Source organism: Podarcis gaigeae (assembly GCF_964106915.1).
Source record: "Podarcis gaigeae genome assembly, chromosome: 1".
Classification (NCBI taxonomy): domain Eukaryota; kingdom Metazoa; phylum Chordata; class Lepidosauria; order Squamata; family Lacertidae; genus Podarcis; species Podarcis gaigeae.
In genome coordinates this window covers 122,212,993-122,230,356 of record NC_139678.1, presented here as the reverse complement: position 1 = coordinate 122,230,356, position 17,364 = coordinate 122,212,993, and positions in this window count along the sequence as shown.

Here is a 17,364-nt window from a genome sequence, read left to right as displayed (position 1 = left end):
ATCTGCTGGGAATAGATTTTCAATTTCTGTAAATGGTGTGCAAAGCTCTGTTACTGGAACATGCTGCATTATTTTCCGTACACCATGATCAATAAGCAGGAATTGATTATTTAGGGAGCACATCTATAATGGCATAGAAATAATGGGGACCTAGCAGAATAAACACAGGGTTGCATTTTAAAATGTGCTTGGGCAGAGAATGTACGGTACTGGGAATGCACTCAGCTTCATTAGGAGGAAAATAAATGGGCCCAAGCTGGGTATAGAAGCAAACTGAGGATCATCCCGGGGGGGGGGGTGCCATTAGAAATATTTTATGAAGGCAAAGCCAACCTACAATGAAATGGCCAATTAAAAGTCGAATGAAGTCTGGCCCAATAAAAATATCTTTAGCAAGCTATGGAAAGAGCGTTGATGGGTTTTTAGGGGAAAGGAATTCTGTAGCAGCCAATCAGAATTGGATGCATGGATGGAATAAGCAAACAAGCATTGGATGATTATGGTGCTAGGGCAAGGATTAGTGCTAGTATTCAACATTCCCCTCCTCTCCTCCCCCAAATGTGCTCCAGTGTGTTGGAAGAACCCCCCCCCATAACAAATTTAGGGGGCTCATAGGAGAGGGGAGAGGGAGAACCTTCTGTTGTGCAAGAAGAAATCTTTGCACCAAAGAACAATTTGCTTAGTGCTACATTCTCAGCTTATTTGAGATAAAGAAATAGAATGCAGGGAAAGAAAGAGTGTCTTGTGTTGTTTGAGATCTGGATCACTTAGAGTTTGTAGATTGAAGCTACAGTGGTACCTTGGGTTAAGAACTTAATTCGTTCTGGAGGTTTGTTCTTAACCTGAAACTGTTCTTAACCCGAGGTACCACTTTAGCCAATGGGGCCTCCCGCTGCCACCGCACTGCCGCCGCGCTATTTCTGTTCTCATCCGGAAGCAAAGTTCTTAACCCGAGGTACTATTTCTGGGTTAGCGGAGTCTGTAACCTGAGGCGTCTGTAAACCACTGTACCACTGTAGTGCCTTGAATTGTATTCAGAAAAATGGAGACACATTTCAGATGTTGGGGTTGTGGTGTAGCGTGTTCCTGATAGCCTACCCATACAAAGAAGTGCGACATTCTGTTTTGATATGATGAAGTTCCTGAGCGGTCACAACTTTTTCAATTAAATATTTAGAGGCAGAGAAACGGATTGAAATACTCGTTCAGGGCATAATAGGATAATAGAAAGAATACAGTCAGAAACACATGTGGACTAGGAAGAGAAATTCTGGTGCTCCTCCCATGAAAAAAAAAATGAGTAATGGGTGTTAGGGTATGAGACTAACAAGCAATTACCTAAGTGCGTACTCAGATTTAATTTCATCTCATCTGTCTGCCTATAAAATTGGGAAGAACTGCTGAAGTGCACTTTCATGGTGTGTTGCGATTTTCTCTCAGCATATGCCACTGGACATGATGGGGCCAGTGACAGATCTCATTTCTTTAGCCACAACTCTCTCTCTCTCCCTCCCTTTCATGCTTGCTGTCATTTTATAAAGACAATATATTCCTTTTTAATTATTATTTTGTACAGTGGATGCTCAGGTTGCAAACGGAATCTGTGCCGGATGCACGTTCGCAACCCGCAGCATTCGCAACCCGCAGCGGCACGTATGCGCATGCGCGGGTTGCGATTCGGTGCTTCTGCTGAAAGCGTGATTTAGTGCTTCTGCGCATGCGCAACCCCTGAAACCCAGAGGTAACCCGTTCCGGTACTTCTGGGTTTTGGCGGGTGCATAACCCCCCAAAAATGGAACCTGAAGTGGCTCTAACCCAAGGTATGACTGTATGGGGTTGGGATGTTTTGCACACCCAAGAAATTGTTCCCCATGCATTTGGAATAGTGTCCCTATGTGCATAGAAGCATGCCGGGTGGTTTGTTTGTCCCCCCTTCTAAGTTTAAGGAGAATGAAAGCTGAGGGGAAGATGAAACAGGCCGTTTCATAGAAATAGCATGGCTGAGCAGGAGTGCAATGATTATTTCATACCTGTGAGTGGAGAAAACAACAGGCTGCCAAGAATCCCTAAAAACAAGCACAAAAAATGTGACAGTAGCATCCTAAGCAAAGCAAGGGGGGCAGGTTTGAAGTGATAACTAGGGAGAGAACTTCCAGGTGCTTTGAACAGGTGAGTTCATCAGAAACGGAACCACATTTAAGATCTTGAAGGTTTTCAGGGTAAGTCTAAGCCAAAATACCCTCCCTGTTTCCAGGAGGCGAAAACAGGGAGAGGAAAGGAGGGACCCCCAGTGTCAACCGCCATTTCCCCCAGAATGCCCTTGTGGATGATGCTGTGTGGTGAAGCAAAGTCGCTGATTGCAGCTTTGTGAATGGAAAATGGCAAACAGTGACTGATAGCTGCCGCTGAGGAAACAGGCATTACGAGCAAGCAATAGCAGAAAGGTAGATTAAAACAGATGATTCATTTATTTCAGAATTTATAAACTACTCTACATTCAGAGAATACCTTGGCAGTGTTCAGAAATAGATTGTAAAATGGAATGCAGATGTATCACAGAACAGTACTAAAACCAGCAGGAATTAAAAGCTGAAGAAATGAAATAACAGTTACTTGGGAATGCTTGGATCAACCTTGTTTTCTGCTGCTCCAGAAGGTAGGACATTAGGGCGAATTTTCTGGTGGTAAGAGCTGTTTGATAATGTAATGGACTGCCTCAGAAGGTAGTAGGCTAGTCTTCACTGGGTTTTTTAAAAAATAAATTGGATGGCCATCTTTCAGCAATTCTTTAGCTGTGATTTCTTTTCCAACTCTTCAATTTCATGATGGGCCCAAAGTTTGAACTTTTGGCCACCTTCATTCTGAGTATGTTTATGGGTTAGCATTTTTACCCTCATTCCAAGACTGGCGGTTCTAAATAAAGTTAGATATATATATAGCTACTTGTTTATGTTCCCAGTAGGTTCTTCTTAGTGTTAGAACTAGTATTATTGCCAACTTTCAGTTGAAAAAACTTCACCTGATCGTTAACTGCAAAAATATTTCTTTGAAGCTCGAGAAAAACTAGTAGGTGGCTCATAATTTTTAATGTGCTCACCAAATAATGAACCCAGTAATATAAACTCAGGTGGAAGTTCACTGTTGTGATATATTTTAAAATTATGCTTGTTTTTGTTTCGTTTTTGCACATGCAGCTGGGAAATGTGGTGTGCATAAGGTAAAAAAGGTAAAAGACCCCTGGATGGTTAAGTCCAGTCAAAGGAGACTATGGGGTTGTGGCGCTCATCTTGCTTTCAGGCTGAGGGAACTGGCGTTGTCCACAGGCAGCTTTTGGGTCATGTGGCCAGCATGACTAAACTGCTTCTGGCACAATGGGACACCGTGATGGAAGCCAGAGTGCATGGAAACGCTGTTTACCTTCCTGTCGCAGCAGTACCTATTTATCTATTTGCACTGGTGTACTTTCGAAATGCTAGGTTGGCAGGAGCTGGAACAGAGCAACGGGAGCTCACTCCGTCATGGGGATTCAAACCACCAACCTTCCAATCAATAAGCCCAAGAGGCTCAGTGCTTTAGACGACACATGCCACCTGTGTGCATCAAAACATCAGAAGAGTCCTGTTAGGTCACTGCGATGAACCATCTAGTCCAGCATCCTATTCTCACATTGATTCTCACATTGCCCAACCAGGTGCCTTTGGAAAACCGTCAAGCAAGACCCAAGCCCAAGAGCACTTCCCCCCTCCTGTGGTTTCCAGGAACTGGTGTTTGGAAACGTACTGCCTCTGATCATGGAAGCAGTGCATAGCCATCATGACTAGTAGTCATTGATAGCCCTCCATTACTTTGTGCAATCTTCTTTTAAAGCCATTTAGGCTTGTGGCCATCACTGCCACCTTTGAGAAGGAGTCCATTAGTTTAACTCTGTGTGTGTGAAGTACCGTATTTTTCGCCCTATAGGATGCACTTTTTCCCCTCCAAAAATGAAGGGGAAATCTAGGTGCATCCTATGGGGCGAATGCAGGCTTTCGCTGAAGCTTGGAGAGCGAGAGGGGTCAGTGCGCACCGACCTCTCTCGCTCTCCAGGCTTCAGGAACACACCTGCAGCCTAGGCAGCCGTGCGGGAGTTCCCGCAGGGCTGTCTAGGCTGCGGATAGCAGCCTGCTTCCCAGAGCGCCAGGTGCCCTGAAAGCAGAGCGCCCGGCGCTTCAGGAACACATCTGCAGCCTAGGCAGCCCTGTGGGAGGTTCCGCAGAGCTGTCTATGCTGCGAATAGCAGCCTGCTTCCCAGAGCGTCGGGCGCCCTGAAAGCAGAGTGCCCCGCACGCCGGACAGACATCCGCAGTGTGTTGGAGCCCTGCGGGAGTACCCCCAGGGCTCCCCACACTGCGGATAGCAGCCTGCCGCCCAGCGCAAAGGATGCCCTGAAGCAGAGTGCCCCGCCCGCTTGACAGACATCGGCCAGGCCCACAAGCTCGGGGGACAGCAGGGAGGCGCAGCGCCGCCATCCCGCTGTTCCTCGACCTGGTTCGGTTTCCCCAACCTGGTTTTTTTTTGTGGGGGGGGAATAAAGGGGAAAAAAATTCCTTTATTTCCCCCCCAAAAAAAACACCTAGGTGCGTCCTATGGGACGGAGCGTCCTATGGGACGAAAAATACGGTACTTAATTTCATCTGACCAAAGGTGCATGCATATTCCCAATCAGACTTTTTCATTTCCTTCCCACAGTAAAGGGATATGTCAAATCTGGCTGGATCAAAGCCAGAGCTCGTAGTACATTAGATAATTCTGACACCTGCAAGATTTGAGTTACAAGCTGACCCATTTCAAGTTTGAGCAGTGTCACTTAGAATGAAACTTCTGTGAAACTGCTCTGGGGAAACTGATGTGAGGTTCCCTATACTGTGGGGATGTCATTATGATGACACCCCCCACAGTATAGAGAGACCACCCTGGAAATGTACCTTGACGTTCCCATGCGGGCAGAACTGTCAAAGGGTGTAGTGCTGAAATGTGAAGAATTTTGTATTTCTCTTAGTGCTCTTTCTCTGTTTCCCTTGAAATCTGCTCTGTTGTTTGCTGCTTTTAAGAGAATTGAGAGGACATACTACCCAAAGGTCTATTAGAGCACTAGGTGAAGGTAAAAAATAAAAAGTAAAGGACCCCTGGACGGTTAAGTCCAGTCAAAGGTGACTATGGGGTTTGGTGCTCATCTTGCTTTCAGGCCAAGGGAGCCAGCATTTGTCCACAGACAGCTATCTGGGTCATGTGGCCAACATGACTAAACTGCTTCTGGCACAACGGAACACTGTGCCGGAAACCAGAGCGCACGGAAATGCCGTTTACCTTCCCACCACTGCGGTACCTGTTTATCTACTTTTGAACTGCTAGGTTTGCAGAAGCTGGGACAGAGTAACAGGAGCTCACCCCATTGTGCAGATTCGAACCACTGACCTTCCGATCGGCAAACCCAAGAAGCTCAGTGGTTTAGACCACAGCACCGCCCACTTAACTGACTCTCAAAGGAGCCCCAAACACACTTGGATGCATATTTTCTGTACATTAAGATTGCCTTCTCATTTTCTTATTTTCTTTTACAACAGAAAGGAGATCCAAAAGTGATTCAACCTATTCTCCTTTAGTTTCCAACCGCAAAGGTCCATAGAATCCTGTGCTGTTGGCTGACAGTTCAGTTAAGTGAACTCCCCTGTGTCTCAGTATGTCTCTAGTTTCCTTCCTCTTGGGGTTTGCTTTCATCTTGTTGTGCATGTCCCCATTCCGCTTTCTCTTGAAAGGCGATCAGGAGCGTGTCTGTTCCTGCAGGATGAGTCAGAGTGCCCCACCACCAACTTCTAATGGCTTCAATTATTAACTAGACAGCAAAGGAAAAGAGGAAAGCAATTGACAGCATGACACAGACAATGCAGGCTAAGTTGTTTAAATCATCTGTAGGCATGCTCTAATTTTGCCCCTTATTAATTCCCTGCCAGGAAACCACTGGCCTCAACCTTCTTCAGTCATAAGTCGGTCCAAACCTTGCACAGACAACGAACTGAATGCAAAGCTTTTGTCTCATTACTGAAACCTCAGCTATGTCATGTATTTCCTGCTAGAAAAGAAAAGAAATAGCAACTCACTAATTGAGAATGTTGTGGTCACTGCTGAACTAGGTTATCCTCTGAAGAATTTGCTTCTTCTGTACCAGTCCGGCATTCACATTTAACAATAATGCAATGTTGGTGCACACAAACATTGATGGTGATACAACTGAGTTCCAACTGTGTCACAAAATGAATATTAGAAAACATATTATTTGGAGGCAAATGATGCGAAGAAAAGAAGGAACATCTAACCGGCTTTCTCAGGTAAAAGAAAATGTTTGCCCATTAATCATCTTGATTCACACCACTTCTTTCTTTTTTGGGTTTTCTTTTATGCCTGCTCTTTGTATGTGCCTCCTACATTGGAGGGATAAGGAAAGAAAAACAAATGAGGAAACGTTTCCTAATTGCCAAAACAGAAAGCAACAGCAACCCAGAAGAACAAATTAAGAATGCTAGGGGATAGATATTGGCAAGTATCTGTTGTTAGTAGATAGCTATCTTGACAATGGAGGAGAACTGCTTTCAAACATGCCAAACAACACTTGAGCCACGGATACAATTGTTGTTGTTGTTGTTGTTTAGTCGTTTAGTCGTGTCCGACTCTTCGTGACCCCACGGACCAGAGCACGCCAGGCACTCCTGTCTTCCACTGCCTCTCTCAGTTTGGTCAAACTCATGTTTGAAGCTTCGAGAACACTGTCCAACCATCTCATCCTCTGTCATCCCCTTCTCCTTGTGCCCTCCATCTTTCCCAACATCAGGGTCTTTTCCAGGGAGTCTTCTCTTCTCATGAGGTGGCCAAAGTATTGGAGCCTCAGCTTCAGGATCTGTCCTTCCAACGGATACAATTAACCAGTGCCATTCCTACCTAACTAGCATGGGGGTGAATTTGCCACATCCCCAGTCCCCTCCAAAGACGACTCTCTTGGTTTTGCCCTGGGGATAGGCTTGGGGAGGGTCAGGTGTCTGAAGTGAGCCAATCAGTGGGAGGAGCAGTCCTGGCTTGCTCCTCCTCAGATTGTCCAGTCTGCTCTTGGCTACTTCCTCCCTCCCTCCCTCAATATGGACTCGGGCTAGTCAGCTTTTTAAGGGAGCTGAGTAGGAATTTCTAGGGGAGTCCTTTGACTGGCCCTGGACTCTCCATTTTTGCCTGCTTTATACTTTTGCAAATATTGTGTTGTTTTTGTTAAGTTTAATTGGGACTTAATCCACCCAGAAAGACAGGTTATGAGTTACAGGGTAATCAAATGGGTCAATATTGGGTTAAGGGCACTCTTGGTCACCATATGCTTTCTTGAGTTCATTGGGGTGAACCCTGAGCTGGTGAGGCTTGTTGGCTTCACATATCCAAGGTACTTGGCATAAGGAGGAGGGTTTCCTTCCAACCCTTTTCTCTGATACCACCAGTGATGCCTACAAACAGGCCCATGATTACGGAGGCTCTTCAACTCTTCAAATTTGGAAGCTTCCCTGCCCACACTATATATTTTGATTTGTTTAATCAGGTTATGTGTTTTCGTAGACCCTCAAAGTTGTTATGTTTCAATCATCCAGAGATTGTGTGCTGAGTCTTTTTTTCTGAATGCAAATGCCTATTTCTCAAGCATAAGTATGTGTCAAGCATGGGAGTTTCCCTCTTCCTCCTAGTAGCTCACCTCCTAGTAGCTCAAACAGGATCAGCTTCTCTCTGCCAAGCCTCCCTCTGCCAGGATCAGAGTAGCTCACTCTGACTCCTCCCCCCTCCACTTCCACAGCAAGAAGTGCGCCAACAGGATGTCCCGCCTCCCCTGAGTCTCTTTTGCTCTCTGACATGCTCATACCTCCGAGATCGGGGGATCCCCCCCCACTCTCTATTGATGTATCGCCCAGTTGCTCCCTCCCTTCTGGTTGCTCAGCAACAATCTCAAAGCTGGGCAGCTTTGTGGCTTCCTGTCTCTCTGTTTCAGGAAATGCTGACAGTGAGGGGGGGGTGAATAGTCCCCCTCCTCTTCTGTTAGAAGTTGATCTCCCTGTCCTCTCAGTCCTCGTCTTCAGAGTATTCTCTGACAGTATGGATCCATTTTACTCCATTTCCACCTGTCTACTTATGCAAGTATGGGCACACACACAGAGAGAGACTCAAGCCTGGCAACAGTGGTCAACTGGATTAGGCACTGGTCAAGGGCCTAGGAGCTTGGAAGGGTCCCTCACAAGCCCAAACCATTCACATTATCATTCAGCAAAGTCCCCACCAGCCCCCTAAATGCTTTTCAGTGGTGGGCAGCAGTGCCTTTTTGAATGGGAGCCATGCTCAGTCCCCATCTGTGGTGATAACTCCTCATTTTAAAAAAGTGCATGCACTGGGGCATTGCATTTTGGGTAACTTAAATGGTGTAGGGGACGTGGGTGGCCCTGTGGGTTAAACCACAGAGCCTAGGACTTGCCGATCAGAAGGTCGGTGCTTCGAATCCCTGCGACGGGGTGAGCTCCCGTTGCTCAGTCCCTGCTCCTCCCAACCTAGCAGTTTGAAAGCACGTCAAAGTGCAAGTAGATAAATAGGTACCACTCCAGCGGGAAGGTAAACAGCATTTCTGTGTGCTGCTCTGGTTTGCCAGAAGTGGCTTAGCCATGCTGGCCACATGACCCAGAAGCTGTATGCCGGCTCCCTCGGCCAATAAAGCGAGATGAGCGCCGCAACCCCAGAGTCGGTCATGACTAGATTTAATGGTCAGGGTTCCTTTACCTTTAAGATGGTGTAGGAGGGCATCATGGATGGGAGCTGAGCATTCATTCACTACTGAAGCATGTCCTGAGGTCCAGAAGAAGGTGAGTGCTGCTGCCTAGGCCTAACCTCACAGCTGGCACTCTGCCAAGGCTACCCCCAAGCCTGGTGCCAGCCCTGCACAGACTTGGATCTAGACCTGCTCTTTCATGAATGGTAGGGCTCCTTCTATCTGAACAAGGGTCTTTGGTCCAGTTGAGACTCTGATAATGGAAGAAGCAGGTGACAATTTCCATCTATTCCTTCTCCAGGTCCCCAACATCATGTTCTGAAATGTCAACCAGGCACCCGGAACAAATTTTCAGAAGGCACAATGGGCTGTAAGGAGAAATTGAGGGGGGAAACCCCTTTCTCACTTCTGCCACCTGGACATCTTTGGGAACAATGGTCCATTCACAGTACTCTAGTGTGCTCAAGTAGAAAATATCTGCTAGGAATGCCAATATGAATATTCCTTGCTTGAGGGTAAAGATTGGTGCTCAGCTACATGGAAAATACATGTGGAGCTTTCTGCTGTCCACAGAATACAATAGAAGCTATGCATGTTTTCTACACAAGAAGTGAAATCTCTCAGATCAAGCCACATTCTCCAGCATCCATCATCTCCCATATCCATATTGATTGAGCAATGTGCAGGATCCCTGTCAATTTGCGGACATTCTCCACCATAATGTGAATGTGCACCATCATTTGTAATTATGGGCAGCCTCCAGAAAACTCACAGTAACTCATCTTTGTCTGTCAGCTGCAAAAATAATTATTTTAGAAGCTGCCAATGCTTGATTTGCACTATAATTGTAGATGTGGGGGGGGGGGGGTTGCAGCCGATTTGGAAAATAATAATAATAATGCCCCTGACAAGGTTACATTAGTCATGAACTCTCTAGTTTTAGAAGCCCAAACCTTGAATCATCCTGCAACTGCTGAAAAGGAAATTTGGAATGACTGCCATTCTGCATTTATTCAAATCAGCCACTCTGCTATGCTCTCAGAAGAGATTTTCACAGCTATGGTGTCCATCAAAGCAAATTAGGGATTTTTTTTTTGGGGGGGGTGTCTTTTAATGCAAAAAATGCCAGATATAACAAAGAAATCAGCTTTATTAGTGCCATCACCTAATCACATTCTATTGCTAAGACAGCTGGCAGATATGCAGCCAGCAGAAACATCAGCCAAAGAAGCCAGCTTCGACATTTCCCACTGAACATTGGCTCGTATGCTATGATGATGGGTAGAGCTGAACAGCAGTGTGCACTTAAGAAAAAGCTGATTATCAACTCTAACAAATGACAGAGCTAACTGTGCATGGTTGCAGCAGTGCACACAATTGGCTATCCAAGGCTAAGACCACATCTGCTGGCACTGGCTGTGCAGCTCATGATTGGCACCTGCCCTGAGTTCCTTTTATGTTGCTTGTTGGCAATTGTTTTTCACTCTCCCCTTGCTCTTCACAGGCTGCTGCCCTGCATACAGTGGTACCTTGGTTCTCAAACTTAATCTGTTCCGGAAGTCCATTCCAAAACCAAAGCATTCCAAAGCCAAGGCGTGCTTTCCCATAGAAAGTAATGCAAAACGGATGGGTCCGTTCCAGACTTTTAAAAACAACCCCTAAAACAGCAATTTAACATGAATTTTACTATGTAACGAGACCACCGAGCCGTAAAATGAAAGCAGTAATCAATGTACCATGCCATAAAATAAATAAGACAGTATTGTAGATGATAAAAATAAAATAAAAAAATCTTACCTGCACTGATGATAGTCATTGTTTGGATGGGGGGCTTTTATCCATTTCCACAGTCACACAATCAATCAATCAGTAGCTGAACTGGGTTCCACACAGCCACAAAAACAAAACCTTGTTCTTGTACTTCTGATTGGTGCAGCTGCCCCGGAAACAATAGCCGACAGCTGCATTGGACGTTCGACTTCCAAAAAACATTCAAAAACCAGAGCACTTACTTCCGGGTTTTCAATGTTTGAGAACCAAAGCGTTTGAGAACCAAGGTACCACTGTACGTAGGAACCATCCCACACCCTTCAGGCTATGAGGGAGACATATTCCATAGCCCAGGAGTGTCTCACACAGTGGGGTAGAATTGTACCAATAACCGCTTCCAGTGTCAAGGGGCTGACAGGTCGATCAGGTTATTCCCAGGTCAGAAAGGGAGATACGAGGCTAATGTGCAGTTAGTTTCTTTATTAAGGGAAGGAAAATAAATACCAAACATACTGGTGTAAGTATGTCCAGTCCCTGGATGGGAGATTACCATGTGCCCCATAGAAGAAAAGCAAGGCATAAATATATTTTAAAATATGTAATTGTTTTGTCTTAACCATAAACATATATATGTAGCTCAAGAACCCCACAGAATGCAGGGGGGGGGGGGAAACACCATGCATGTTAAAGGTAGAAGACTGATAGTTACAGATGATATAGCTGTAGCCATGGATAATTGATATTTTAGTCCTTAGATTTTTATCGACAGGCATCAGTTGCTAAACAAGCAATTGGGAGGATCGATAATAAATTACATTATATTTGCAGGCACTAATAAATATGCTTTCTTTCTTTTATAGCCACTCTGCAGGAGTCTAATATTATACAAAGCACTCAAGATTCCCCCCCGTTGTTCCACATGGCTACTACTCAAGGCACAATTGTTGAAGAAATCATTGGGACTTGGTTTTTTATTTCATTTCATTTTCAATCATGTTCTGCTCTGATCCTCCTTTTGCAAATTCTAGACACAATTTTGGCCTCCAAATTTTATGAAAATGAGGTTATTTTAATCTGCACAGTAGGATCCATGTGGCAAACTGCAAGTGGGGCCTTTAAGAAAATGTGACAGTGTGGGGTGTTAAGTTGTGGGTGAACATATCAGACAATACAGTGATTCTTCAAACAGCTCTTGTTTATTCACAGGCCAGAACAGAACTGGGCTGAAGGGTTTAGCCAACCTGCTTATATAGAGCTCAACTACAAGGCAACAGTAACCACTTTCTGTAACTATCCAATCACTGAACGTCACTTTCAATTCCTTATTTGCATATGTGGACCTGAGTGAAAACTATCTACGGTATTCCCCTGCTGGCCCAGGGTGAGAACTTCAGTACATAACATGGAATGCTCCTCTGCAGGTTTCCAACCTTTCCCAGTATGTATTCCATCTCCCTCACTCCAATTTTCCACCTCCCCCCATCAACAGCTGGTCAATATATGAAGAGCCCCGTTGGCATTAGACGAAGCTCCACCCGTTCTGGAATCTGACAACCTCTTTCTTCTAGGAGCCAAGCAGATGCGCCAAGGAAGCCCACAACCAGGGCTAGCAAGCCATCATTTGCTGCTGCTGCTGTTCCATATCTATTCAGAGACATATTGCCTCTAATAATGCCAGCTTGGAAACGAACTTTGGGGACTTCTAAAATGTATGGAAGTGAGAGCTGGACCATAAAGAAGGCTGACTGCTGAAGAATTGATGCTTTTTAATTATGGTGCTGGAGGAGAGTCTTGAGAGTCCCATGGACTGCAAGTCCCATTCTTAAGGAAATCAGCCCTGAGTGCTCACTGGAAGGACAGATCCTGAAGCTGAGGCTCCAATAGTTTGGCCACCTTATGAGAAGAGAAGACTCCCTGGAAAAGACCCTGATGTTAGGAAAGATGGAGGGCACAAGGAGAAGGGGATGACAGAGGATGAGATGGTTGGATAGTGTTCTCAAAGCTACCAGCATGAGTTTGACCAAACTGCAGGAGGCAAGGGAAGACAGGAGTGCCTGGTGTGCTCTGGTCCATGGGGTCACGAAGAGTCAGACACGACTAAACGATTAAACAAGAACAACAACAAAAAGCCTGGCAATCAAAGGAGAGTTCCTCAGTTTGGATTAGAGTCCAAGCAAGAGAAGAATACACAGCTTGCCCCCCCCAACCTGGCCACCCCCCGTGACCTCTCAAGCCTTTCCCAGCCAACCCTCTTTGACCATACGTACCCATTTCTTTTTCCTGCTTTTTTTTAGTAGTGGCAGCAGTAGTAGCAATGACACAAGAGGTGAGGAGGAAGGTTTCCCCCTTTTGCCCTGTTACTAGCACGCCTGGAGGATTCTGGGAGTTGTTCTTCTCCTGAGGGCATCAAAACATCCTCATAATCTCTCTTCCTCCACCCCACCCCAGATTCCCATTGCAATATAAAATTCTGCCTTGGGAAATCAGGCTCCCTCATGCCAAGCTATCTCACAGGGTTAAGAACATAAGAAGAGCCTACTGGATCAAACCAATAGCCCACCTAGTTCAGAATCCTGTTCTCACTCTGGTCAGCCAGAGGCTTGTGGGAAACCAGAAAGCAGAATTAAACCACAAGAGCCCTCATTTCAAGCAACTGGTATTCAGCAACTGTGGTTTCAAGCAACTGGTATTCAGAAGCAAAATACATGAATAAAGTTTAGGTAGTTCTGTCCCTATAATTCCCAAAATGAAAGCTTCTGTGTGTGTGTTTTTTATAAACATTATTATAAACATCTTTTTTCAATACATTATATCTCATTTCCTAGTAAGCTTTAACCTTACTACAAGACCACCCCATATTCTTTCTCTTTACATTTCCAACACTTATTTGATTTAGATATCTACATTTTTGCCAACTTACTCGGTGTTAGATACCATTGATAAAACATTTTTGTATAATTTTCTCTTAAAGAGTGCCACACTGTTAACCCCTAACACATGTGCATACCAGAGAAAGGAGAACCCTATGCCTTGCAGGTTGAATGAAGGAGTTGTAATATATATGTGCTTAGATAGCTAAGTTAATCATACACCCTCAGCATACGAAGTCTTGTTCGGTATGATTCTTAATCCTTCTTCTTCAGTTTCTTTAACCAAATCATATTGCGAATTGGAAAGCTGCAAAGGAAGCAAGTAAATCATACTTAATTTGATCATTACTCAAAGATTCAGGTTATAGGGAATAAGCAGCTATGACACAAATAACGCCTCCATAATCAGGCCATAAATCAACATTTATTCATAAGACAATGCTCAGCATTTCTAATAAGAAACTTGATGATACGGTATCACACCAGGCCTGGAAATGAAGAAATTAATGCCCCTTCTCCCCCAGCACAAAAAATCCTCTTTACTGTCATATGCTCATCCATGTGCATTTACTGTTGTTTTTGTTCTTTAATTGTTATCCAGTTATATTAGGCCCTTGGGTTAATTCCACAAGGGGTAACGGTCAGTGCTCAGGAGTAGCCAATTAGTCTTGGCCAGAGACTGACAAAATTTTGATGTCATGGAAAGGGGGCAGGAGAGAATCTGATAGGACATGGGTGGCTCACCACATGCCCAGAGATGAGATCAGTACTTTCTAAGGTCCGCTCTTGAAGATTGCTGCTGTTGTTTTTTCAGACTGCACACTGGTTAATCTGCCTTCCTATGGTTTTACAGATTGGATCATAATAAATACAGCTAGTGGTTGGCATTCCTAAATGCAACCACCACTACACACATAAGAATGTATTACCCGTCTGTAACCAACCTGATCCGACATATAAATCTGAAATTGCCAAACCAAGTGTTGTTCCTCAAAGGTGGCAAAGAATGTGGACGTTTTTAAAATGAAGGGTTGTTGTTTTATCTAAGCTATGGGTTACCAAGACAATAACAAATCATTATCTGAAGAAGAAGAAGCCTTATGCTGTCCATCCTTGCCCTACTTCTCCTCTGCTTGCACACCCAGTTCCCACTGTGGTTTATTAAACCAGTTTCCCATTATAGCTGAACCAGTAAACTGTGCCTTCGTCACTGCTTACGGAGCAGGATTGAAACCAGGACCAGAAAACAAACCATAGTTTCTCTGTTCTAATGTGGTTAGAACAGTTTCTCCTGATGCGGTTTAATAGACACCAGGAGTCTTTTATTGCAAGTGAAAGGGTGAGGGAAGGATGTTGTTGTTGTTTAGTCATTTAGTCATTTAGTCGTGTCCGACTCTTCGTGACCCCATGGACCAGAGCACGCCAGGCACTCCTGTCTTCCACTGCCTCCTGCAGTTTGGTCAAACTCATGCTGGTAGCTTCGAGAACACTATCCAACCATCTTGTCCTCTGTCATCCCCTTTTCCTTGTGCCCTCAATCTTTCCCAACACCAGGGTCTTTTCCAGGGAGTCTTCTCTTCTCATGAGGTGGTCAAAGTATTGGAGCCTCAGCTTCACGATCTGTCCTTCCACTGAGCACTCAGGGCTGATTTCCTTCAGAATGGATAGGTTTGATCTTCTTGCAGTCCATGGGACTCTCAAGAGTCTCCTCCAGCACCATAATTCAAAAGCATCAATTCTTCGGCGATCAGCCTTCTTTACGGTCCAGCTCTCATGTCCATACATCACTACTGGGAAAACCATAGCTATAACTATACGGACCTTTGTTGGCAAGGTGATGTTTCTGCTTTTTAAGATGTTGTCCATGTTTGTCATTGCTTTTCTCCCAAGAAGCAGGTGTCTTTTAATTTCGTGGCTGCTGTCACCATCTGCAGTGATCATGGAGCCCAAGAAAGTAAAATCTTTCACTCCCTCCATTTCTTCCCCTTCTATTTGCCAGGAGGTGATGGGCCCAGTGGCCATGATCTTAGTGTTTTTGATGTTGATCTTCAAACCATATTTTGCGCTCTCCTCTTTCACCCACATTAAAAGCTTCTTTAATTCCTCCTCACTTTCTGCCATCAAGGTTGTGTCATCTGCATATCTGAGGTTATTGATATTTCTTTCAGCAGTCTTAATTCTGGCTTGGGATTCATCCAGCCCAGCCTTTCACATGAAGAATTCTGCATATAAGTTAAATAAGCAGGGAGACAATATACAGCCTTGTTGTACTCCTTTCCCAATTTTGAACCAATCAGTTGTTCCATATCCAGTTCTAACTGTAGCTTCTTGTCCCACATAGAGATTTCTCAGGAGACAGATGAGGTGATCAGGCACTCCCATTTCTTTAAGAACTTGCAATAGTTTGCTGTGGTTGACACAGTCAAAGGCTTTTGCGTAGTCAATGAAGCAGACGTAGATGTCTTTCTGGAACTCTCTAGCTTTCTCCATAATCCAGCGCATGTTTGCAATTTGGTCTCTGGTTCCTCTGCCCCTTCAAAATACAGCTTGCACTTCTGGGAGTTCTTGGTCCACATACTGTTTAAGCCTGAATTTTAAGCATAACCTTGCTAGCATGTGGAATGAGTGCAATTGTGCGGTAGTTGGAGCATTCTTTGGCACTGCCCGTCTTTGGGATTGGGATGTAGACTGATCTTCTCCAATCCTCTGGCCACTGAGGGAACATGTAGTCACCATGGCTCTGAGAATGCCCTCTCTTCACTTTTGAGCTCACTTCGGTATTTTGTATTGTGCCCCATTTGCTTTCGCTCACTTTAGGGAGCCCCTCACCTGAATCTGAAGTCCTGCCATTGACTTGCTTTGGGACTGCAAAGAGCAAAATGATAGACTACAGTTTCAGTGTGGTCTCATCCTTAGGTTGTCCCAAAAATACTCCTTTCCCTTACCCTGTGACTAAAAACACTAGCTCCTTGCACCTATCAGAAGCCTATTCCTCCGATTGGATCTGGTGTGATTAGGTGGGGAATAAGCAGTTCCTCGTTTCCTCAGTCTACCAATCTGTCAATCACACAGGAACTGATGTGACGGCAGCAGCAGCACCATCCATCAGTGTGTTAGTGAGCAGCTAGAGGTGGTGTCTTGTTGATCAGTTAATTTCCCTCTCTGAGGCCCATAACTGTCTGAAGCAGTACTTGCTATATTTGTCTACACTGATTTTGGGGATTCTATCTGACTCTTCAGTGATTGTCTGCAGGAAACATATATCTGTTATTCTAAAGACAAGTTATTTACCCTTGCTGCAGAGACAAGATCAACACTAATGGCCTCGTGCATTCAAATGGCAGCGCCTTAATGGCCTTTGTAGAAAGCAACTGTGGGATGTTGGGTTTAGTGTGTCTATTTTTACTGCAGGGGAAATGATGTTTGCATCCTGTGAAGAACGCAACCCCCTTGCCCCTTATCTGTCAGAGCTCCTGCGCGTATAGAAAATCACTGAGGCTGTGATAAGCTTATACCTGAAGCAGGGGCTGACAGATGTTTGCCTTTTTACAAGGTGAATCAGTTCCTCCCCCCCCCCCCCGCTCACTTTAAAACATATTAGGGAAGATGGTGTTGTTGTTTTTAACTCTGGCAAAAAGAAATGACTTTTATGGAGGTCAGAGCTAAGATTTTGCAGGTGTCTTACAATTTTGAAAACTGGTTCTGTTAAAGAACATTGAAGCCCTGAAGTCGTCGTTCTGAACAGCATGGATTCTTAAGGGACCTGGGTTGCTTTTAATTTCTGATGGGGAGTGATCTAATGAGCAAATCAGAAGATAACTTTGCTTAACAACAGCAGCTTTCTTACTGGTTTCGCATTTCTCTGAATTTTGCAATAAAAGTTCTTGGGTTAGGGAAGAAAAGGGGTGG